A 25,609-nucleotide genomic window follows, 5' to 3' on the forward strand; every position below is an offset into this window, starting at 1 on the left:
ATGCCCTTTGTAATCAAGGCCAAGATTTCAAGAGGGTCTAGTGAGAAGAGGGAACTGAAGGAAATCCTTATAAGGCGGGAAATTGTGTTAGGGAAATTGATGGGATTGAAGGCCAATAAATCCTCGGAGCTTGATTGTCTGCATCCCAGAGTATTTAAGGAAGTAGCCCTAGAAATAGTGGATGCATTGGTGATCGTTTTCCAACAGGCTATCAACTCTGGATCGGTTCCTATGGACTGGAGGGTAGCTAATGTAACATGACTTTTTAAGAAAGGAGGGAGAGAGAAAACAGGTAATTATAGACCGGTTAGCTGACATTAGTAATGGGGAAAATGTTGGAATCAATTATTAAAGATGAAATAGCAGCGCATTTGGAAAGCAGTGACAGGATCGGACCAAGTCAGCATGGATTTATGAAAGGGAAATCCTGTTTGAAAAGTCTTCTCGAATTCTTTGAGGATGTAACTAGTAGAGTGGACAAGGGAGAACCAGTGGATGTGGTGTATTTCGACTTTCAAAAAGCTTTTGACAAGGTCCCACACTAGAGATTGATGTGCAAAGTTAAAGGCATGGTCTTGGGGGTAATGTACTGACGTGGATAGAGAACTGGTTGGCAGACAGGAAGCAGTGACTCAGGATAAACGGGTCCTTTTCAGAATGGCAAGCAGTAATTCGTGGGGTGCTGCAGGGCTCAGTGCTGGGACCTCAGCTATTTACAATATACATTAATGATTTGGATGAGGGAATTGAATGTAATATCTCCAAGTTTGCAGCTGACACTAAGCTGGGTGGCGGTGTGAGCTGTGAGGAGGACGCTCAAAGGCTGCAAGGTGACTTGGACAGGTTAGGTGAGTGGGCAAATGCGTGGCAGATACAGTATAATGTGGATAAATGTGAAGTTATCCACTTTTGTGGCAAAAACACAAAGGCAGAATATTATCTGAATGGTTGCAGATTAGGAAAAGGGGAGGTGCAACGAGACCTTGGTGTCATGGTACATCAGTCATTGAAAGTTGGCATGCAGCTACAGAAGGCAGTGAAGAAGGCAAATGATATGTTGGCCTTCATGGCTAGGAGATTTGAGTATAGGAGCAGGGAGGTCTACTGCAGTTGTACAGGGCCTTGGTGAGGCCTCACCTGGAATATTGTGTTCCATTTTGGTCTCCTAATCTGAGGAAGGACATTCTTGCTATTGGGGGAGTGCAGCGAAGGTTCACCAGACTGATTCCCGGGATGGCAGGACTGACATATGAGAGGAGACTGGGTCGACTGGGCCTGTATTCACTGGAGTTTAGAAGGATGAGAGGGGATCTCATAGAAACATATAAAATTCTGACGGGACTGGACAGGTTAGATGCAGGAATAATGTTGCCGCTGTTGGGGAAGTCCAGAACCAGGGGACATAGTCTAAGGATAAGTGGTAAGCCATTTAGGACTGAGATGAGGAGAAACTTTTTCACTCACAGAGTTGTTAAACTGTGGAATTCCCTTCTGCAGAGAGTTGTTGATGCCAGTTCATTGGATATATTCAAGAGGAAGTTAAATATGGCCCTTCCGGCTAAAGAGAGCAAGGGGTATGGAGAAAAAGTAGGAAAGGGGTACTGAGGTGAATGATCATCCCTGATCTTATTGAATGGTGGTGCAGGCTCGAAGGGCCGAATGGTCTACTCCTGCACCTATTTTCCGTGTGTCTATGGCCTTCCTGATCACTTGTTGTACCTGCATACTAACCTTTTATGTTTCATGCAATAGGAACCCCAGGTCCCACTGTACTGCAGCACCGTGCAATTTTTCTCCATTTAAACATAGAAACATAGAAACATAGAAAATAGGTGCAGGAGTAGGCCATTCGGCCCTTCTAGCCTGCACCGCCATTCAATGAGTTCATGGCTGAACATGCAACTTCAGTACCCCATTCCTGCTTTCTCACCATACCCCTTGATTCCCCTAGTAGTAAGGACTTCATCTAACTCCTTTTTGAATATATTTAGTGAATTGGCCTCAACAACTTTCTCTGGTAGAGAATTCCACAGGTTCACCACTCTCTGGGTGAAGAAATTCCTCCTCATCTCGGTCCTAAATGGCTTCCCCCTTATCCTTAGACTGTGACCCCTGGTTCTGGACTTCCCCAACATTGGGAACATTCTTTCTGCATCTAACCTGTCTAACCCCGTCAGAATTTTAAACGTTTCTATGAGGTCGCCTCTCATTCTTCTGAACTCCAGTGAATACAAGCCCAGTTGATCCAGTCTTTCTTGACAGGTCAGTCCCGCCATCCTGGGAATCAGTCTGGTGAACCTTCGCTGCACTCCCTCAATAGCAAGAATGTCCTTCCTCAGGTTAGGAGACCAAAACTGTACACAATACTCCAGGTGTGTCCTCACCAAGGCCCTGTACAATTGTAGCAACACCTCCCTGCCCTTGTACTCAAATCCCCTCGCTATGAAGGCCAACATGCCATTTGCTTTCTTTACCGCCTGCTGAACCTGCATGCCAACCTTCAATGACTGATGTACCATGACACCCAGGTCTCTTTGCACCTGCCCTTTTCCTAATCTGTCACCATTCAGATAATAGTCTGTCTCTCTGTTTTTACCACCAAAGTGGATAACCTCACATTTATCCACATTATACTTCATCTGCCATGCATTTGCCCACTCACCTAACCTATCAAAGTCGCTCTGCAGCCTCATAGAATCCTCCTTGCAGCTCACACTGCCACCCAACTTAGTGTCATCCGCAAATTTGGAGATACTACATTTAATCCCCTCGTCTAAATCATTAATGTACAGTGTAAACAGCTGGGGCCCCAGCACAGAACCTTGCAGTACCCCACTAGTCACTGCCTGCCATTCTGAAAAGTCCCCATTTACTCCTACTCTTTGCTTCCTGTCTGACAACCAGTTCTCAATCCATGTTAGCACACTACCCCCAATCCCATGTGCTTTAACTTTGCACATTAATCTCTTGTGTGGGACCTTGTCGAAAGCCTTCTGAAAGTCCAAATATACCACATCAACTGGTTCTCCCTTGTCCACTCTACTGGAAACATCCTCAAAAAATTCCAGAAGATTTGTCAAGCATGACTTCCCTTTCACAAATCCATGCTGACTTGGACCTATCATATTACCTCTTTCCAAATGCACTGCGATGACATCCTTAATAATTGATGCCATCATTTTACCCACTACCGATGTCAGGCTGACCGGTCTGTAATTCCCTGTTTTCTCTCTCCCTCCTTTTTTAAAAAGTGGGGTTACATTGGCTACCCTCCACTCCATAGGAACTGATCCAGAGTCAATGGAATGTTGGAAAATGACTGTCAATGCATCCACTATTTCCAAGGCCACCTCCTTAAGTACTCTGGGATGCAGTCCATCAGGCCCTGGGGATTTATCGGTCTTCAATCCCATCAATTTCCCCAACACAATTTCCCGACTAATAAGGACTTCCCTCAGTTCCTCCTCCTTACTAGACCCTCCGACCCCTTTTATATCCGGAAGGTGGTTTGTGTCCTCCTCAGTGAATACCGAACCAAAGTACTTGTTCAATTGGTCCGCCATTTCTTTGTTCCCCGTTATGACTTCCCCTGATTCTGACTGCAGGGGACCTACGTTTGTCTTTACTAACCTTTTTCTCTTTACATATCTATCGAAACTTTTGCAATCCGTCTTAATGTTCCCTGCAAGCTTCTTCTCGTACTCCATTTTCCCTGCCCTAATCAAACCCTTTGTCCTCCTCTGCTGAGTTCTAAATTTCTCCCAGTCCCCGGGTTCTCTGCTATTTCTGGCCAATTTGTATGCCACTTCCTTGGCTTTAAAGCTATCCCTGATTTCCCTTGATAGCCACGGTTGAGCCACCTTCCCTTTTTTATTTTTACGACAGACAGGAATGTACAATTGTTGTAGTTCATCCATGCGGTCTCTAAATGTCTGCCATTGCCCATCCACAGTCAACCCCTTCAGTATCATTCGCCAATCTATCCTAGCCAATTCACGCCTCATACCTTCAAAGTTACCCTTCTTTAAGTTCTGGACCATGGTCTCTGAATTAACTGTTTCATTCTCCATCCTAATGCAGAATTCCACCATATTATGGTCACTCTTCCCCAAGGGGCCTCGCACAACTAGATTGCTAATTAATCCTCTCTCATTACACAACACCCAGTCTAAGATGGCCTCCCCCCTAGTTGGTTCCTCGACATATTGGTCTAAAAAAACCATCCCTTATGCACTCCAGGAAATCCTCCTCTACCGTATTGCTTCCAGTTTGGTTAACCCAATCTATGTGCATTTTAAAGTCACCCATTATAACTGCTGCACCTTTATTGCACGCACCCCTAATTTCATGTTTGATGCCCTCCCCAACATCACTACTAATGTTTGGAGGTCTGTACACAACTCCCACTAACGTTTTTTGTCCTTTGGTATTCTGCAGCTCTACCCATATAGATTCCACATCATCCAAGCTAATGTCCTTCCGAACTATTGCCTTAATTTGCTCCTTAACCAGCAATGCAAATAATAACTTGCTCTTCGATTTTTTTCTGCCAAAGTGCATAACCTCCCACTTTCCAACATTATACTCCATTTGCTCAATTTTTGCTCACTCACTTAGCTTGTCTGTCGTTTTGCAGTTTTTTGTGTCCTCCTCACAGATTGCTTTTCCTCCCATCTTTGTATCATCAGCAAACTTGGCTACATTACACTCAGTCCCTTCTTCCAAGTCATTAATATAGATTGTTAATAGTTGGGGTCCCAGCACTGATCCCTGCAACACCCACTAGTTACTGATTGCCAACCAGAGAATTAACCATTTATCCTTACTCTCTGTTTTCTGTTATTTAGCCAATCTTTTATCCATGCTAATATATTACCCCAACCCCATGAACTTTTATCTTGTGCAGCAACCTTTTATGTGACACCTTGTCAAATGCCTTCTGGAAGTCCAAATACACCACATCCACTGGTTCCTCTTTATCCACTCTGTTTGTTACATCCTCAAAGCCAGAGTCAGCACTTTTAGGAAAGGAGAGAGAGGGAACCAGTGAGTGTGGAACGGAACCCAGCCAGAGTCAGTGCTTTCCAGAGAGGGGAACCAGTGAGTATGCAACTGAACCCAGCCAGAGTCTACACCTTCAGGGGAGGAGAGTGAGGGGAATCAGTGATTGTAGAACCCAGCCAGAGTCAGCACATTCAGGGGAGAAGAGAGAATGGAACCAGTGAGTGTCGAACTGAAAGCAGCCAGAATTGGTGGTGAAAACTGGGAGTGGAGGAGAAACAGTTAATAACATAAGAAATAGGAGCAGGAGTAGGCCATTTGGCCCCTCGAGCCTGCTCCATCATTCAATAAGATCATGTCTGATCTGATCATGGACTCAACTCCACTTCTCTGCCCGCTCCCCCATAACCTTTTACTCTCTCATCGCTCAAAAAAGTGTCCATCTCCACCTTAAATATATTCAATGACCCAGTTTCCACAGCTCTTTGTGGTAGAAAATTCCATAGATTTATAACCCCCTGAGAGAAGAAATTCTTCCTCATCTCAGTTTTAAGTAGGCGGCCCCTTATTCTGAGACTATGTCCCCTAGTTTTAGTTTCCCCTTTGAGTGAAAATATCCTCTCTACATCCACCTTGTCGAGCCCCTTCATTAGGAATTTCAGTAAGATCACCTCTCATTCTTCTGAACTCCAATGTGTATAGGCTCAACCTATCCTTATATGTCAACCCCCTTATCTCCGGAATCAACCGAGTGAACCTTCTCTGAATAGCCTCCAATGAAAGTATATCCTTCCTTAAATACGGAGACCAAAACTGCTGCAGGACTCCAGGTGTGGCCTCACCAATATCCTGTACAGTTGTTGCAGGACTTCTCTGCTTTTATACTCTATCTCCTTTGCAATAAAGGCCAACATTCCAATTGGCTTCCTGATCACTTGCTGTACCTGCAAACTAATCTTTTGTGTTTCCTGCCCCAGGACCCCCAGGTCCCTCTGTACTGCAGCACTTTGCAATTTTTCTCCAATTAAATTATAATTTGCTTTTCCATTTTTTCTGCCAAAGTGAATAACCTCACATTTTCCCAAATGATACTCCATCTGCCAAATTTTTGCCCACTCACTCAGCCACTTTGTATGCCCTTGTTTTTAATTGGACACCGTCCTTTATTTCTTTAGTCAGCCACAGATGGCTATCTTTTCTTTTACACCCTTTCCTCAATCACTGAAATATATTTTTCTTGAGAGTTGTGCAATATTTCCTTAAATGTACGCCACTGGTCATCAACTGACCTACACTTTAATCTATTTTCCCAATCCACTTTAGCCAACTCTGCCCTCATACCTTTGCTGTACTCCTTATTTAAGCTTAGTACGCTGGTTTGAAATCCAAATTTCTCTCCCTCCATCTGAATATGAAATTGAACCATGCTATGGTCACTCATTCCAAGGGGACCCTTTACTAGGATATTGTTTATTAATCCTGTCTCATTACTCAGGACCAGATCTAAGATAGCCATCACTTCAGAGGAGGAGAGGGAGAGGAATCCAGTGATTGTAGAATTAAACGCAGCCAGAGTCAGCACCATCAGGTGAGCGGAGGGAGGAGAACCAGTGTTTGTAGAACTGAACCCAGCCAGAGTCAGCATAAGAACATAAGAAATAGGAGCAGCAGTGGGCCATACGGCCCCTCGAGTCTGCTCCACCATTCAATAAGATCATGGCTGATCCGATGATGGACTCAGGTCCACTTCTCTGCCTGCACCCCATAACCCCTTAACCCCTTATCGGTTAAGAAACTGTCTGTCTCTGTTTTAAATTTGTTCAATGACCCAACTTCCATAGCTCTCTCAGCCAACGAATTCCACAGATCCATTGAGAGAAGAAATTCCTCTCATCTCACTTTAAATGGGCGGCCCCTTATTCTAAGATTCTTATTCTAATCTCCCCTATCCGTGAAAACATCGTCTCTGCATCCACCTTGTCAAATCCCCTCATAATCTTATATGTTTCGATAAGATCACCTCCCATTCTTCTGAATTCCAATGAGTAGAGGCCCAACCTACTCAACCTTTCCTCATCAGTCTACCCACTTATCTCCAGAATCAACCTAGTGAACCTTCTCTAAACAGCCTCCAAAGTGTATATCCTTTCTTCGATATGGAAACCAAAACTGCACGCAGTATTCCAGGTGTGGCCTCACCAATACCCTGTATAACTGTAGCAAGACTTCCCTGCTTTTATACTCCATGCCCTTTGTAATCAAGGCCAAGATTTCAAGAGGGTCTAGTGAGAAGAGGGAACTGAAGGAAATCCTTATAAGGCGGGAAATTGTGTTAGGGAAATTGATGGGATTGAAGGCCAATAAATCCTCGGAGCTTGATTGTCTGCATCCCAGAGTATTTAAGGAAGTAGCCCTAGAAATAGTGGATGCATTGGTGATCGTTTTCCAACAGTCTATCAACTCTGGATCGGTTCCTATGGACTGGAGGGTAGCTAATGTAACATGACTTTTTAAGAAAGGAGGGAGAGAGAAAACAGGTAATTATAGACCGGTTAGCTGACATTAGTAATGGGGAAAATGTTGGAATCAATTATTAAAGATGAAATAGCAGCGCATTTGGAAAGCAGTGACAGGATCGGACCAAGTCAGCATGGATTTATGAAAGGGAAATCCTGTTTGAAAAGTCTTCTCGAATTCTTTGAGGATGTAACTAGTAGAGTGGACAAGGGAGAACCAGTGGATGTGGTGTATTTCGACTTTCAAAAAGCTTTTGACAAGGTCCCACACTAGAGATTGATGTGCAAAGTTAAAGGCATGGTCTTGGGGGTAATGTACTGACGTGGATAGAGAACTGGTTGGCAGACAGGAAGCAGTGACTCAGGATAAACGGGTCCTTTTCAGAATGGCAAGCAGTAATTCGTGGGGTGCTGCAGGGCTCAGTGCTGGGACCTCAGCTATTTACAATATACATTAATGATTTGGATGAGGGAATTGAATGTAATATCTCCAAGTTTGCAGCTGACACTAAGCTGGGTGGCGGTGTGAGCTGTGAGGAGGACGCTCAAAGGCTGCAAGGTGACTTGGACAGGTTAGGTGAGTGGGCAAATGCGTGGCAGATACAGTATAATGTGGATAAATGTGAAGTTATCCACTTTTGTGGCAAAAACACAAAGGCAGAATATTATCTGAATGGTTGCAGATTAGGAAAAGGGGAGGTGCAACGAGACCTTGGTGTCATGGTACATCAGTCATTGAAAGTTGGCATGCAGCTACAGAAGGCAGTGAAGAAGGCAAATGATATGTTGGCCTTCATGGCTAGGAGATTTGAGTATAGGAGCAGGGAGGTCTACTGCAGTTGTACAGGGCCTTGGTGAGGCCTCACCTGGAATATTGTGTTCCATTTTGGTCTCCTAATCTGAGGAAGGACATTCTTGCTATTGGGGGAGTGCAGCGAAGGTTCACCAGACTGATTCCCGGGATGGCAGGACTGACATATGAGAGGAGACTGGGTCGACTGGGCCTGTATTCACTGGAGTTTAGAAGGATGAGAGGGGATCTCATAGAAACATATAAAATTCTGACGGGACTGGACAGGTTAGATGCAGGAATAATGTTGCCGCTGTTGGGGAAGTCCAGAACCAGGGGACATAGTCTAAGGATAAGTGGTAAGCCATTTAGGACTGAGATGAGGAGAAACTTTTTCACTCACAGAGTTGTTAAACTGTGGAATTCCCTTCTGCAGAGAGTTGTTGATGCCAGTTCATTGGATATATTCAAGAGGAAGTTAAATATGGCCCTTCCGGCTAAAGAGAGCAAGGGGTATGGAGAAAAAGTAGGAAAGGGGTACTGAGGTGAATGATCATCCCTGATCTTATTGAATGGTGGTGCAGGCTCGAAGGGCCGAATGGTCTACTCCTGCACCTATTTTCCGTGTGTCTATGGCCTTCCTGATCACTTGTTGTACCTGCATACTAACCTTTTATGTTTCATGCAATAGGAACCCCAGGTCCCACTGTACTGCAGCACCGTGCAATTTTTCTCCATTTAAACATAGAAACATAGAAACATAGAAAATAGGTGCAGGAGTAGGCCATTCGGCCCTTCTAGCCTGCACCGCCATTCAATGAGTTCATGGCTGAACATGCAACTTCAGTACCCCATTCCTGCTTTCTCACCATACCCCTTGATTCCCCTAGTAGTAAGGACTTCATCTAACTCCTTTTTGAATATATTTAGTGAATTGGCCTCAACAACTTTCTCTGGTAGAGAATTCCACAGGTTCACCACTCTCTGGGTGAAGAAATTCCTCCTCATCTCGGTCCTAAATGGCTTCCCCCTTATCCTTAGACTGTGACCCCTGGTTCTGGACTTCCCCAACATTGGGAACATTCTTTCTGCATCTAACCTGTCTAACCCCGTCAGAATTTTAAACGTTTCTATGAGGTCGCCTCTCATTCTTCTGAACTCCAGTGAATACAAGCCCAGTTGATCCAGTCTTTCTTGACAGGTCAGTCCCGCCATCCTGGGAATCAGTCTGGTGAACCTTCGCTGCACTCCCTCAATAGCAAGAATGTCCTTCCTCAGGTTAGGAGACCAAAACTGTACACAATACTCCAGGTGTGTCCTCACCAAGGCCCTGTACAATTGTAGCAACACCTCCCTGCCCTTGTACTCAAATCCCCTCGCTATGAAGGCCAACATGCCATTTGCTTTCTTTACCGCCTGCTGAACCTGCATGCCAACCTTCAATGACTGATGTACCATGACACCCAGGTCTCTTTGCACCTGCCCTTTTCCTAATCTGTCACCATTCAGATAATAGTCTGTCTCTCTGTTTTTACCACCAAAGTGGATAACCTCACATTTATCCACATTATACTTCATCTGCCATGCATTTGCCCACTCACCTAACCTATCAAAGTCGCTCTGCAGCCTCATAGAATCCTCCTTGCAGCTCACACTGCCACCCAACTTAGTGTCATCCGCAAATTTGGAGATACTACATTTAATCCCCTCGTCTAAATCATTAATGTACAGTGTAAACAGCTGGGGCCCCAGCACAGAACCTTGCAGTACCCCACTAGTCACTGCCTGCCATTCTGAAAAGTCCCCATTTACTCCTACTCTTTGCTTCCTGTCTGACAACCAGTTCTCAATCCATGTTAGCACACTACCCCCAATCCCATGTGCTTTAACTTTGCACATTAATCTCTTGTGTGGGACCTTGTCGAAAGCCTTCTGAAAGTCCAAATATACCACATCAACTGGTTCTCCCTTGTCCACTCTACTGGAAACATCCTCAAAAAATTCCAGAAGATTTGTCAAGCATGACTTCCCTTTCACAAATCCATGCTGACTTGGACCTATCATATTACCTCTTTCCAAATGCACTGCGATGACATCCTTAATAATTGATGCCATCATTTTACCCACTACCGATGTCAGGCTGACCGGTCTGTAATTCCCTGTTTTCTCTCTCCCTCCTTTTTTAAAAAGTGGGGTTACATTGGCTACCCTCCACTCCATAGGAACTGATCCAGAGTCAATGGAATGTTGGAAAATGACTGTCAATGCATCCACTATTTCCAAGGCCACCTCCTTAAGTACTCTGGGATGCAGTCCATCAGGCCCTGGGGATTTATCGGTCTTCAATCCCATCAATTTCCCCAACACAATTTCCCGACTAATAAGGACTTCCCTCAGTTCCTCCTCCTTACTAGACCCTCCGACCCCTTTTATATCCGGAAGGTGGTTTGTGTCCTCCTCAGTGAATACCGAACCAAAGTACTTGTTCAATTGGTCCGCCATTTCTTTGTTCCCCGTTATGACTTCCCCTGATTCTGACTGCAGGGGACCTACGTTTGTCTTTACTAACCTTTTTCTCTTTACATATCTATCGAAACTTTTGCAATCCGTCTTAATGTTCCCTGCAAGCTTCTTCTCGTACTCCATTTTCCCTGCCCTAATCAAACCCTTTGTCCTCCTCTGCTGAGTTCTAAATTTCTCCCAGTCCCCGGGTTCTCTGCTATTTCTGGCCAATTTGTATGCCACTTCCTTGGCTTTAAAGCTATCCCTGATTTCCCTTGATAGCCACGGTTGAGCCACCTTCCCTTTTTTATTTTTACGACAGACAGGAATGTACAATTGTTGTAGTTCATCCATGCGGTCTCTAAATGTCTGCCATTGCCCATCCACAGTCAACCCCTTCAGTATCATTCGCCAATCTATCCTAGCCAATTCACGCCTCATACCTTCAAAGTTACCCTTCTTTAAGTTCTGGACCATGGTCTCTGAATTAACTGTTTCATTCTCCATCCTAATGCAGAATTCCACCATATTATGGTCACTCTTCCCCAAGGGGCCTCGCACAACTAGATTGCTAATTAATCCTCTCTCATTACACAACACCCAGTCTAAGATGGCCTCCCCCCTAGTTGGTTCCTCGACATATTGGTCTAAAAAAACCATCCCTTATGCACTCCAGGAAATCCTCCTCTACCGTATTGCTTCCAGTTTGGTTAACCCAATCTATGTGCATTTTAAAGTCACCCATTATAACTGCTGCACCTTTATTGCACGCACCCCTAATTTCATGTTTGATGCCCTCCCCAACATCACTACTAATGTTTGGAGGTCTGTACACAACTCCCACTAACGTTTTTTGTCCTTTGGTATTCTGCAGCTCTACCCATATAGATTCCACATCATCCAAGCTAATGTCCTTCCGAACTATTGCCTTAATTTGCTCCTTAACCAGCAATGCAAATAATAACTTGCTCTTCGATTTTTTTCTGCCAAAGTGCATAACCTCCCACTTTCCAACATTATACTCCATTTGCTCAATTTTTGCTCACTCACTTAGCTTGTCTGTCGTTTTGCAGTTTTTTGTGTCCTCCTCACAGATTGCTTTTCCTCCCATCTTTGTATCATCAGCAAACTTGGCTACATTACACTCAGTCCCTTCTTCCAAGTCATTAATATAGATTGTTAATAGTTGGGGTCCCAGCACTGATCCCTGCAACACCCACTAGTTACTGATTGCCAACCAGAGAATTAACCATTTATCCTTACTCTCTGTTTTCTGTTATTTAGCCAATCTTTTATCCATGCTAATATATTACCCCAACCCCATGAACTTTTATCTTGTGCAGCAACCTTTTATGTGACACCTTGTCAAATGCCTTCTGGAAGTCCAAATACACCACATCCACTGGTTCCTCTTTATCCACTCTGTTTGTTACATCCTCAAAGCCAGAGTCAGCACTTTTAGGAAAGGAGAGAGAGGGAACCAGTGAGTGTGGAACGGAACCCAGCCAGAGTCAGTGCTTTCCAGAGAGGGGAACCAGTGAGTATGCAACTGAACCCAGCCAGAGTCTACACCTTCAGGGGAGGAGAGTGAGGGGAATCAGTGATTGTAGAACCCAGCCAGAGTCAGCACATTCAGGGGAGAAGAGAGAATGGAACCAGTGAGTGTCGAACTGAAAGCAGCCAGAATTGGTGGTGAAAACTGGGAGTGGAGGAGAAACAGTTAATAACATAAGAAATAGGAGCAGGAGTAGGCCATTTGGCCCCTCGAGCCTGCTCCATCATTCAATAAGATCATGTCTGATCTGATCATGGACTCAACTCCACTTCTCTGCCCGCTCCCCCATAACCTTTTACTCTCTCATCGCTCAAAAAAGTGTCCATCTCCACCTTAAATATATTCAATGACCCAGTTTCCACAGCTCTTTGTGGTAGAAAATTCCATAGATTTACAACCCCCTGAGAGAAGAAATTCTTCCTCATCTCAGTTTTAAGTAGGCGGCCCCTTATTCTGAGACTATGTCCCCTAGTTTTAGTTTCCCCTTTGAGTGAAAATATCCTCTCTACATCCACCTTGTCGAGCCCCTTCATTAGGAATTTCAGTAAGATCACCTCTCATTCTTCTGAACTCCAATGTGTATAGGCTCAACCTATCCTTATATGTCAACCCCCTTATCTCCGGAATCAACCGAGTGAACCTTCTCTGAATAGCCTCCAATGAAAGTATATCCTTCCTTAAATACGGAGACCAAAACTGCTGCAGGACTCCAGGTGTGGCCTCACCAATATCCTGTACAGTTGTTGCAGGACTTCTCTGCTTTTATACTCTATCTCCTTTGCAATAAAGGCCAACATTCCAATTGGCTTCCTGATCACGTGCTGTACATGCAGACTAATCTTTTGTGTTTCATGCCCCAGGACCCCCAGGTCCCTCTCTACTGCAGCACTTTGCAATTTTTCTCCAATTAAATTATAATTTGCTTTTCCATTTTTTCTGCCAAAGTGAATAACCTCACATTTTCCCAAATGATACTCCATCTGCCAAATTTTTGCCCACTCACTCAGCCACTTTGTATGCCCTTGTTTTTAATTGGATACCGCCCTTTATTTCTTTAGTCAGCCACAGATGGCTATCTTTTCTTTTACACCCTTTCCTCAATCACTGGAATATATTTTTCTTGAGAGTTGTGCAATATTTCCTTAAATGTACGCCACTGGTCATCAACTGACCTACACTTTAATCTATTTTCCCAATCCACTTTAGCCAACTCTGCCCTCATACCTTTGCTGTACTCCTTATTTAAGCTTAGCATGCTGGTTTGAAATCCAAATTTCTCTCCCTCCATCTGAATATGAAATTGAACCATGCTATGGTCACTCATTCCAAGGGGACCCTTTACTAGGATATTGTTTATTAATCCTGTCTCATTACTTGGGACCAGATCTAAGATAGCCATCACTTCAGAGGAGGATAGGGAGAGGAATCCAGTGATTGTAGAATTAAACGCAGCCAGAGTCAGCACCATCAGGTGAGGGGAGGGAGGAGAACCAGTGTTTGTAGAACTGAACACAGCCAGAGTCAGCATAAGAACATAAGAAATAGGAGCAGCAGTAGCCCATAAGGCCCCTCGAGTCTGCTCCACCATTCAATAAGATCATGGCTGATCCGATGATGGACTCAGGTCCACTTCTCTGCCTGCACCCCATAACCCCTTAACCCCTTATCGGTTAAGAAACTGTCTGTTTCTGTTTTAAATTTGTTCAATGACCCAACTTCCATAGCTCTCTCAGCCAACGAATTCCACAGATCCATTGAGAGAAGAAATTCCTCTCATCTCACTTTAAATGGGTGGCCCCTTATTCTAAGATTCTTATTCTAATCTCCCCTATCCGTGAAAACATCGTCTCTGCATCCACCTTGTCAAATCCCCTCAAAATCTTATATGTTTCGATAAGATCACCTCCCATTCTTCTGAATTCCAATGAGTAGAGGCCCAACCTACTCAACCTTTCCTCATCAGTCTACCCACTTATCTCCAGAATCAACCGAGTGAACCTTCTCTAAACAGCCTCCAAAGTGTATATCCTTTCTTCGATATGGAAACCAAAACTGCACGCAGTATTCCAGGTGTGGCCTCACCAATACCCTGTATAACTGTAGCAAGACTTTCCTGCTTTTATACTCCATGCCCTTTGTAATCAAGGCCAAGATTTCAAGAGGGTCTAGTGAGAAGGAGGAACTGAAGGAAATCCTTATAAGGCGGGAAACTGTGTTAGGGAAATTGATGGGATTGAATGACAATACATGCTCGGAGCCTGATTGTCTGCATCCCAGAGTATTTAAGGAAGTAGCCCTAGAAATAGTGGATGCATTGGTGATCATTTTCCAACAGTCTATCAACTCTGGATCGGTTCCTATGGACTGTAGTGTAGCTAATGTAACATGACTTTTTAAGAAAGGAGGGAGAGAGAAAACAGGTAATTATAGACCGATTAGCTGACATCAGTAATGGGGAAAATGTTGGAATCAATTATTAAAGATGAAATAGCAGCGCATTTGGAAAGCAGTGACAGGATCGGACCAAGTCAGCATGGATTTATGAAAGGGAAATCCTGTTTGACAAGTCTGCTCGAATTCTTTGAGGATGTAACTAGTAGAGTGGACAAGGAGAACCAGTGGATGTGGTGTATTTCGACTTTCAAAAAGCTTTTGACAAGGTCCCACACTAGAGATTGATGTGCAAAGTTAAAGGCATGGTATTGGGGGTAATGTACTGACGTGGATAGAGAACTGGTTGGCAGACAGGAAGCAGAGACTCAGGATAAACGGGTCCTTTTCAGAATGGCAAGCAGTAATTCGTGGGGTGCTGCAGGGCTCAGTGCTGGGACCTCGGCTATTTACAATATACATTAATGATTTGGATGAGGGAATTGAATGTAATATCTCCAAGTTTGCAGCTGACATTAAGCTGGGTGGCGGTGTGAGCTGTGAGGAGGACGCTAAAAGGCTGCAAGGTGACTTGGACAGGTTAGGTGAGTGGGCAAATGCGTGGCAGATACAGTATAATGTGGATAAATGTGAAGTTATCCACTTTTGTGGCAAAAACACAAAGGCAGAATATTATCTGAATGGTTGCAGATTAGGAAAAGGGGAGGTGCAACGAGACCTTGGTGTCATGGTACATCAGTCATTGAAAGTTGGCATGCAGCTACAGAAGGCAGTGAAGAAGGCAAATGATATGTTGGCCTTCATAGCTAGGAGATTTGAGTATAGGAGCAGGGAGGTCTTACTGCAGTTGTACAGGGCCTTGGTGAGGCCTCACCTGGAATATTGTGTTCCATTTTGGTCTCCTAATCTGAGGAAGGACATTCTTGCTATTGGGGGAGTGCAGCGAAGGTTCACCAGACTGATTCCCAGGATGGCAGGACTGACATTTGAGAGGAGACTGGGCCGACTGGGCCTGTATTCACTGGAGTTTAGAAGGATGAGAGGGGATCTCATAGAAACATATAAAATTCTGACGGGACTGGACAGGTTAGATGCAGGAATAATGTTGCCGCTGTTGGGGAAGTCCAGAACCAGGGGATATAGTCTAAGGATAAGGGGTAAGCCATTTAGGACTGAGATGAGGAGAAACTTTTTCACTCACAGAGTTGTTAAACTGTGGAATTCCCTTCCGCGGAGAGTTGTTGATGCCAGTTCATTGGATATATTCAAGAGGAAGTTAAATATGGCCCTTCCGGCTAAAGAGAGCAAGGAGTATGGAGAAAAAGTAGGAAAGGGGTACTGAGGTGAATGATCATCCCTGATCTTATTGAATGGTGGTGCAGGCTCGAAGGGCTGAATGGTCTACTCCTGCACCTATTTTCCGTGTGTCTATGGCCTTCCTGATCACTTGCTGTACCTGCATACTAACCTTTTATGTTTCATGCAATAGGAACCCCAGGTCCCGCTGTACTGCAGCACCGTGCAATTTTTCTCCATTTAAATAAAAACTTGCTCTTCGATTTTTTTCTGCCAAAGTGCATAACCTCCCACTTTCCAACATTATACTCCATTTGCTCAATTTTTGCTCACTCACTTAGCTTGTCTGTCGTTTTGCAGTTTTTTGTGTCCTCCTCACAGATTGCTTTTCCTCCCATCTTCGTATCATCGGCAAACTTGGCTACATTACACTCATTCCCTTCATCCAAGTCATTAATATAGATTGTTAATAGTTGGGGTCCCAGCACTGATCCCTGCAACACCCACTAGTTACTGATTGCCAACCAGAGAATTAACCATTTATCCTTATTCTCTGTTTTCTGTTATTTAGCCAATCTTCTATCCATGCTAATATATTACCCCAACCCCATGAACTTTTATCTTGTGCAGCAACCTTTTATGTGACACCTTGTCAAATGCCTTCTGGAAGTCCAAATACACCACATCCACTGGTTCCTCTTTATCCACTCTGTTTGTTACATCCTCAAAGCCAGAGACAGCACTTTTAGGAAAGGAAAGAGTGGGAACCAGTGAGTGTGGAACGGAACCCAGCCAGAGTCAGCACCTTCAGGGGAGGAAAGGGAGGGAATCAGTGAGTGTGGAACTGAACCCAGCCAGAGTCAGCACCTTCAGGTGAGGAGAGGGAGGGGAACCAGAGAGTCTATATCTGAACCCAGCCAGAATTGGTGGTGAAAACTGGGAGTGCAGGAGAAACAGTCTAGAAATGTGTGTTGATTTGGATTTCAGCCCAGCAGGTGGGATAATGTGTGGGACAGGGATTGACAGCTTTGGAAGAACAAGAGAGGAAAGAATGTTCCATGGAAACTAGATGTGCCTATTCTGAATTTCTGTCTTGTACTGACAGTGATGAGTTTTATTATCTCCTTTTACAGCGTATTAGAATGAGACATTTTCAAACAGGAAACATAAACCAAACATCACGTCAAGATCTCACGTAGTCAATCGATTCATCAGGACCTGAATATCATCGGCCTTTGAAAGTAGAAGGAGATATGTTTCTCTGTTCTGTCTCTGGGAAAAAATGTCAAATATCAGTGTGACTGGAAAAGCACCGAGACACACACACCCGAGTGAGTGTTCCAGTGCACTGACTGTGGAAAGAGTTTTAACCAGTTACACAGCCTTAAAAAACATTGCACCATTCAAAGCACGGAGAAACAGTAAACGTGTTGTGTGCGTGGGCGGGGCTTCAACTGATCGTTCAACCATGCAGTCACAAGAATACCCGCACCATGGAGAAACCGTGGAAATGTGGTGACTGTGGGAAGGTATTCAGATCACCATCTTGGCTGGAAATACATCGACGCAGTCACACTGGGGAGAGGCCATTCACCTGCCCCGTGTGTGGGAAGCGATTCACTCAGTCATCCAACCTGCTGACACACCAGCGAGTTCACACTGGGGAGAGGCCATTCACTTGCTCTGAGTGTGGGAAGGGATTCACTTGTTCATCCAACCTGCTCACACACCAACGACTTCACACTGGGAAGAGGCCGTTCATCTGCTCCCAGTGTGGGAAGGGATTCACTTGTTCATCCAACCTGCTTACACACCAGCGAGCTCACACAGGGGAGAGGCCGTTCACCTGCTCTGAGTGTGGGAAGGGATTAACTCGGTCATCCCAACTACTGACACACCAGCGGGTCACACTGGGGAGAGGCCGTTCACCTGCTCAGAGTGTGGGAAGGGATTCACTCAGTCATCCAACCTGCTGAGACACCAGCGAGTTCACAAGTGACTGCAGGGATTGGAATCTGCTGTTATTGCTGCTGTTAATCACATCCCGACTGAACCATGTTCATTCTGACAGTTGGAGTTTGTTTCTGCTGATGTTAATACCCTATAATTGGGCTGGACTTTAATATTCTGGATAAATTGCTGATTGTGTTTTCGGGTACAGATTCGATTTAAGAAACACTGTGTGTTAACGGTCCCCTTAATTCAGCGATTCTCAACAGAAATTTAAGTTGCTATAAAATGATGAACTTTTACTTTAATCCTAAATTGATCTTTGGCACAAAATCTACAATAGTGTGTGAACGTTCCCACTGAATAAAATCTCCAATTAGAAAGAGCTTGCAGACAATTCTTACTGACTTGCACATTACACACAGTGGCCCCTTCATTATCCACCAGAAAGGGGAATGGGAATTGGTGGGGAATCAGTGTCCCCAAATGTTGCCCCTCCCGTCTGGTGTAGCAATCCCCTCAGAACAGGAATGGAGACAAGTCCAGACCAAAACTATGCGCAACACTCCAGATGTGGTCTTACCAACGCCCCGTACAGTTGTAGTAGAACTTCCCTACTTTTATACTCCATCCCCCTTGCAATAAAGGCCAGCATTCCATTTACCTTCCTGATTACTTGCTGTACCTGCATGCTAACTTTTTGAGTTTCATGTACAAGAACCCCCAGATTCCTCTGTACGACAGCATTATGTAATTGTCCCCATTTATATAATAGTTTGCTTTTTTATTTGTCCTACCAAAGGAGATAACCTGACAATTTACCACATTATACCATCTGCCAGATTTTTGCCAACTCACTGAGTCGATCTATATCCCTTTGTAGATTCTTTGCGTCCTCCTCACAACTTGCTTTCCAACCTGTCTTTGTATCATCAGCAAATTTGGTTGCATTACACTCGGTCCCTTCGTCCAAGTCATTAATATAAATTGTAAATAGTTGAGACCCCAGCACTGATCCCTGCGGCACTCCACTAGTTAACAGATTGCCAACCTGAAAATGACCCATTTATCCCGACTCTCTGTTTTCTGTTAGTTAGCCAATCCTCTATCCATGCTGATATATTACCCCCAACCCAGTGAACTCTTAGTTTGTGCAGTAACCTTTTGTGTGGCACCTTATGGAATGCTTCCTGGAAATCCAAATATACAACATCAACTGGTTCCCTTTATCCACTCCACTCGTTACATCCTCAAACAACTCCAGCAAATTTGTCAAACATGATTTCCCTTTCATAAAACCATGCTGACTCTGCTTGACTGCAATATGATTTTCTAAATGTCCTGCTACTACTTCCTTAATAATGGACTCCAGTATTTTCACAATGACAGATGGTAGGCTAACGGGTCTCTGGTTTCCTGCTCTCTGTCTCCCTCCTTTCTTAAATAGGAGTGTTACATTTGTGGTTTTCCAGTCCGCTGGGACCTCTCCAGAATTCAGGGAATTTTGGTAGATTACAACCAATGCATCCACTATCTCTGCAGCCACTTCTTTTAAGACCCTAGGATGCATGTCATCAGGGCCAGGGTACTTGTCCACCTTTAGTCCCATTAGTTTGATTTGTACTTTTCTCCAGTCATAGTGATTGTTCAAGTCGCTCCCATCCCGCCCCCCCCCCCACCCGTAATAGCTCCTTGATTATCAAACATTCAGAAATTTTAGTGTCCTCTACTGTGAAAACAGATACAAAATATTTGTTCAAAGTCTCTACCATTTCCCATTATTAATTCTCCAGTCTCATCTTCTAAGGGACCAATGTTTACTTTAGCTACTCATTTCCTTTTTATATACCTGTAGAAGTTCTTACTTCCTGTTTTTATATTTCTTGTAAGTTTGCTCTGATCTATCTTTTCTGTCTTTATCATTTTTTTGAGTTGTCCTTTGCTGGTTTCTAAAAATTTCCCAATCTTCTGGCCTTCCACTGTCCTTCACAACATTGTATGCCATTTTTTCAATTTGATACCATCCTTTACTTCCTTAATTAGCCACAGATGGTTCATCCTTCTCTTAGCATCTTTATTTCTCACTTGAATAAATCTTTGCTGAGAGTTATGAAATATTTCCTTAAGTGTTATCCACTGCGTTTCTACAGTCTTACCCTTTTACATATTTTCCCAGTGTACTTGGTGTCAGTGACAAGGGTTGGTTTATATCCCATGGGAGGAGATTGGTGTCAGTGACTGTGGGGTTGGTTCAACCTTCTTTGACCTGACCAAGGCCTTTGACACTGTTAACCGTTAGGGATTATGGAGTGTACTCTTCAAATTCGGCTGTCCATATTCCCGACACGAGACTCCCAAAGCAAGCGCTCTGCTCGGAGCTTCGACACGGCAGGGACAAAGGCTGGGCGGGGCTTCAGAGTGTCTGTCAGTTTGATTGGACACATGTTTATGCCCAGGTCAGTGGCCCCTGAAAGGGAGCCTTGTGCTGATTGTTGTCTGGTGACCCTGGGCCAGCCCGAGCTCACCCTATTGGGCCAGCCTGGCCTCACCCTATTGGGCCAGCCCGGGCTCACCCTATTGGCCAGCCCAGGCTCACCCTATTGGGCCAGCACACAAGGCCCAGGAGAGAAAATCAGCAGCTCATTGAATTTATTCTCACTCTGTGCAGAACTGAACCCATCCTTGTAAACTGGAAATGCATCATCACAGTCACACTGCGGGGAGGCCGTTTACTGCTTTGAGTGTGGGAAGGGATTCACTCAGTCATCCAACCTGCTGAGACACCAGCGAGTTCACAAGTGACTGCAGGGTTGGATTCTACTGTTATTGCTGCTGTTAATCGCATCCTGACTGAATTGTGTTCGTTGTATCAGTTGGGGTTTGTTCTGCTGATGTGAATAACCTATAACTGGGCTGGAGTTTAATATTTTGATCTTTAAATAACAGAGTGTGTCAATATTTTATGACTCCAAGATAAGAGGAGACTAATTTAGGTCCTGTTACTGACTGCTCCATTTTCCGCATTTTCTCCTTTCGAACTCTGGATTATTTCAGTTCTGATACCTTCGATTACTCTCAGTGACAAGTCCCAGTTCCCCCTACCTTCCAGAGTCCTTGCTTTGGAATCGAGGGAAGGTGTCGGTAACATGCCTGGGATCACCAAACACAAAATCCAGTCTGTTAATCACTTTCAGATACTGGACTTAGTGTGTGTCCCACAACATCTCTCTTACCTTCGATGTGTGAATGGAGCATCACCCTGCAAACAGCAAACATATTTTTTAAAATATGTACATGTAAACCGATCACATCAAATAATTGGCAAAGGTTTAGAGTTACCAAGATGAATAAGTAAACACATCACGGGCCAATAACTCAGCTCTATATTCACAGAAGAAAGTCTGTTATCTAACATCTTGAAGGTCAGTTGGTGAAATGAGAGACTGAATCACTTTCCGCGTCAACAGCATCCATTCGCACTGTCCCCACATTTCCAGTGTTGAGTCAGGTGGGATCACCAGTCTCTCAGGCTGAATGATTGGTTGAAGGTGCATCCACACACACATGTGTCCTGTTTCTCCCCACTGTGATTGGTGTTTTTCCAAAGGCTGATGATAAGGTGATCCTGAATAATCTGGGGAATCTGTCAAATCTTGACGTGATGTTTGGTTTGAGTTTCCCAGCTGCAGATCCTCCCCTTCTAATACCCTGCAAATAAATGGTGGTTACAAACGTTGTTACTGTAAGTGCCGGATAGAAACACAGAACAGACAATTCTAGATTCTATCAAACATTCTGTCCCTCCTAAGCTGTAAATTCCTTATTCTAGACACTCTCCCTCCATCCTCACTGTCTAAAGTCAACATTCCTTTCAGTGTCTGAGATTTACTATCTCGAGAAAGTGCTGCATCTGGCTGGGTGCAATTCTACGGACATTAGTTAACCTCTAGTGCCTCACCATCAGTCAACAGTGAGTGCCAGCAGGATTTCCACTGTGGTAGGCATCACAGCCTCAAATCCTGTCCTCAAATGACATCCACACACTTCCCACTTGAGGTCCCTGGATCGGTATGAAGAGCAGGGGCAGTGGCTGATTTTTACTCATATTTAGCCTAGTGGTACTGAGGGCAATTATAATTCCTGAACTGCTGCCTTGGCTGAGATCAACTCACAGCCCAGATCGAGGATCGAACTTGGGACCTTCCCAGTCAGTATTGTAGTATTCTAAAATTTGGGGGGTTGGGGGAGGATGAGAACAGAATATTTTGAAACAAATTTGACTCCACCTTTAAATGAAATCTTGGTCACACTGCACAATTCTGAACTCTTTCTAAATTATACAATTGGATCATCAAAATCAGTGAGACATTTTAGAAAGGCTCAAATCACTGAATTAGACAGCTTTTCAATCACTGCACAATACAGGAGGCCACGACTATTAATGGGAGTTCGGTTTGTGAAGTCCTCCAACACCCCAAGATAAACTGGACTGTCCCTTTAAATATCTGCCCCATTCCCCCGGGCAGTGACCCAGCAAGCACCGCCGGATGGGCTAAAGAACATAGAATATGGATCGCATCAGGTTCAGCAAAACAACTGAAAAGAGCACACAAGGTCTTTGCTATATATACATATGCGTGTGTAAACAAAACACATCATTCTTAATATTTAAGACAATTCCACAGAGGCAAATTATTATCTTCACCAATTTTTTTTCAGCATTTTATTTCCATTTTGTTTACAATGTAATTGCAGAGTGTTTAATACCTTTACCATTTATTGATGATCCAGTGTCTTGTGAGCTCTTGTTCAGAAAGTGATGTCACACTAACCATTCCGTTACCAAGGTGACCATGTCTATCCGCAGTATTCAGTGGGAAAGGGGATTAAATCTCACCGAGGGTAATGAGCAGCCCCCCACCAGTCTCTGAGCTTTACTGTCCAGTGATCAACTCGCCATCACACAGAATCCCCTGACATTTACCTCCAGTGTAGATAATTAGTGTAAGTGATGGTAAAAATGAAATTGTAGGGGTGAAAGAGTAGTTGGGGTGAGGAGTTGTAGAGTAGGGGTGAAGGAGGTGTATGTAGAGGGAGTTGGAGAGTAGGAGTGAAGGAGGTGTATGAGTGAGGGGGATTTACTGCCCATTAATCACCTCTGTTGAGCTATGATAGGGTTTATTTTTCTTTAAAATGTTTTGAATTGTGTTTCACTGAATTTAGATATGGGGCTGCAGTTACTTGCGGGCACTGAGCTGTTTCTGGTGAATTAATGTGTATAGTGTTAATTGTGAATAGATTTGAGTGGGATCATTCTGTGCTAAACACGTTGCTGGGCTGTGGGTTTGCCCTCAGTCCCAGTGACGAGGTGCTTTTGACAACAAATCCAGGAACCACTTACACTGAGGCACCAAATCCAGGGACCACTTACATTGTGACACCAAATCCAGGGACCACTTACATTGTGACACCAAATCCAGGGACCACTTACATTGTGACACCAAATCCAGGGACCACTTACACTGAGACTACAAAATGACATAGGATATATGGCAGAGAATCGGGCCATTTGGACTAACCGGGCCATGCCAGTGTTTATGCTCCACTTGGGAATTGGAGAGCCTCAGTATGGGGAATGGTCATGGTGGCGATGATGAAAGGTGGGTAATGGATGAAGATATGATGGTGGATTCACATGGTGACAGGTTATTGTCAGAAGACCTTTTCAGAAAGGCTGATAATTGGCTGTAACCAGTGCAACAAATGTATCAGTCTGTTCTTGTTCCAAAATCCCAAAATCTAATGTCCCGAATTTAATGTTATGTGAGAAATGTAGATGTGTGGAAAAAAGGCAGAAGATGTGGGTATGGTTGTTAATGAATACTTTGCATCTGTTTTCACAAAAGAGAGGGGCAATGCAGACACTACTATCAAGGAGGAGAAGTGTGACATATTAGATGAAATAAACATAGTGAGAGAGGAAATATAAAGGGGTTTGGCAGCTTTGAAAGTGGATAAGTCCCCAGACACGGATGAAATGTATCCCAGGATGTTAAGCGAAGCAAAAGAGGAAATAGCTGAGGCTTTGACAATCATTTTCCAATCCTCTCTGGCTTCTGGTGTGGTGCCAGAGGACTGGAGGACTGCTAATGTGGTACCTTTGTTTAAGAAGGGAGAAAGGGCTAGGCTGAGTAATTACAGGCCTGTCAGCCTAACATCAGTGAGAAATTATTGGAAAAAATCCTGAAGGGCAGGATAAATCTTCACTTAGAAAGACACTGATTAATCAAGGATAGTCAGCACAGATTTGTTAAGGGAAGGTCATATCTGACTAACTTGATTGAATTTTTCGAGGAGGTAACCAGGAGGGCCGATAAAGGCAAAGCATATGATGCAGTGTACATGGATTTTAGCAAAGTTTTTGATAAGATCCTGCATGGCAGACTGGTCACAAAAATAAATGCCCATGGGATCCAGGGCAAAGTGGCAAATTGGATCCAAAATTAGCTCAGAGGCAGGAAGCAAAGGGTAAGCTTTTGCGACTGGAAGGATGTGTCCAATGGGGTTCTGCAGGGCTCAGTACTAGATCCCTTGCTTTTTGTGATACACACCAATGATCTAGACTTGAGTATAGGAGATATGATTCAGAAGTTTAGAGATGATACTAAAATCTACGAGAAAGCTGCGGACTGCAGGAAGATATTAATCAACTTGTCAGGTGGGCAGAACAATGGCAAATGCAATTTAATCCAGAGACATGTGAGGTAATGCTTTTGGGGAGGGCTAACAAGGAAAGGGAATACACATTAAATTATAGGACACTGAAGTGTAGAGGAACAAAAGGACCTTGGAGTGCATGTCCACAGATCCCTGAAAGTAGCAGGCCAGGTATATAAGATGGTTAAGAGGGCATATGGAAAGCTTGCCTATATTGGCAGAGGCATAGAATACAAGAGCAAGGAATCTTGAACTGTATAAACACTGGTTAGGCCACCGCTGGAGTATTGTATGCAGGTCAGTTCACCACATGACAGGAAGGAAATGATTGCACTGGAGAGGGTAAAGAGGAAATTTATGTGGATGCTGCCCAGAGTGCAGAATCTAAGCTATGAGGACAGATTAGATGGGCTGGATTTTTTTTCATTGGAACAGAGGAGGCTGAAGAGATACTTCATTGAGGTGTATAAAATTATGAGGGGCTTAGATATAATGGATAGAAAGGGCTTATTTCCATTAGCAGAGGGGTCAACAACCAGGGAGCATAACTTTAAAGTAATTAGTAGAAGGTTTAGAAGGGATTTGAGGGGAAATTTCTTCATGCAGAGGGTCGTGGGGGGTTGGAACTCACTGCCTGAAAGGGTGGTAGAGGCAGAAACACTTGCCACATTTAAAAACTACCTGGATGTGCACCTGAACTGCCATAACCTGCAGGGTTACGGACCTAGAGCTGGAAAGTGGGATTAGACTGGATAGACTTTGTTGACCGGCATGGACATGATGGGCTGAAATGGCCTCCTTCCGTGCTGTACACATCTATGATTCTAAGGAAGGAAACGAGGCTTGCAAGAAACAAGGTTCCTTGAATGAACAGTTTGTGAGGTGGTTTTG

General features: G+C 44.1%; 1 pseudogene; it reads left to right on the forward strand.

The window, feature by feature from the left end:
- LOC139243878 (zinc finger protein 229-like) overlaps nt 1-20,803 on the forward strand; it is an 83,425-nt pseudogene extending 62,622 nt beyond the window's left edge.
- Nucleotides 20,804-25,609: the final 4,806 nt, after the last annotated feature.

Source organism: Pristiophorus japonicus, unplaced genomic scaffold (assembly GCF_044704955.1).
Source record: "Pristiophorus japonicus isolate sPriJap1 unplaced genomic scaffold, sPriJap1.hap1 HAP1_SCAFFOLD_190, whole genome shotgun sequence".
NCBI classification, from domain to species: Eukaryota; Metazoa; Chordata; class Chondrichthyes; family Pristiophoridae; genus Pristiophorus; species Pristiophorus japonicus.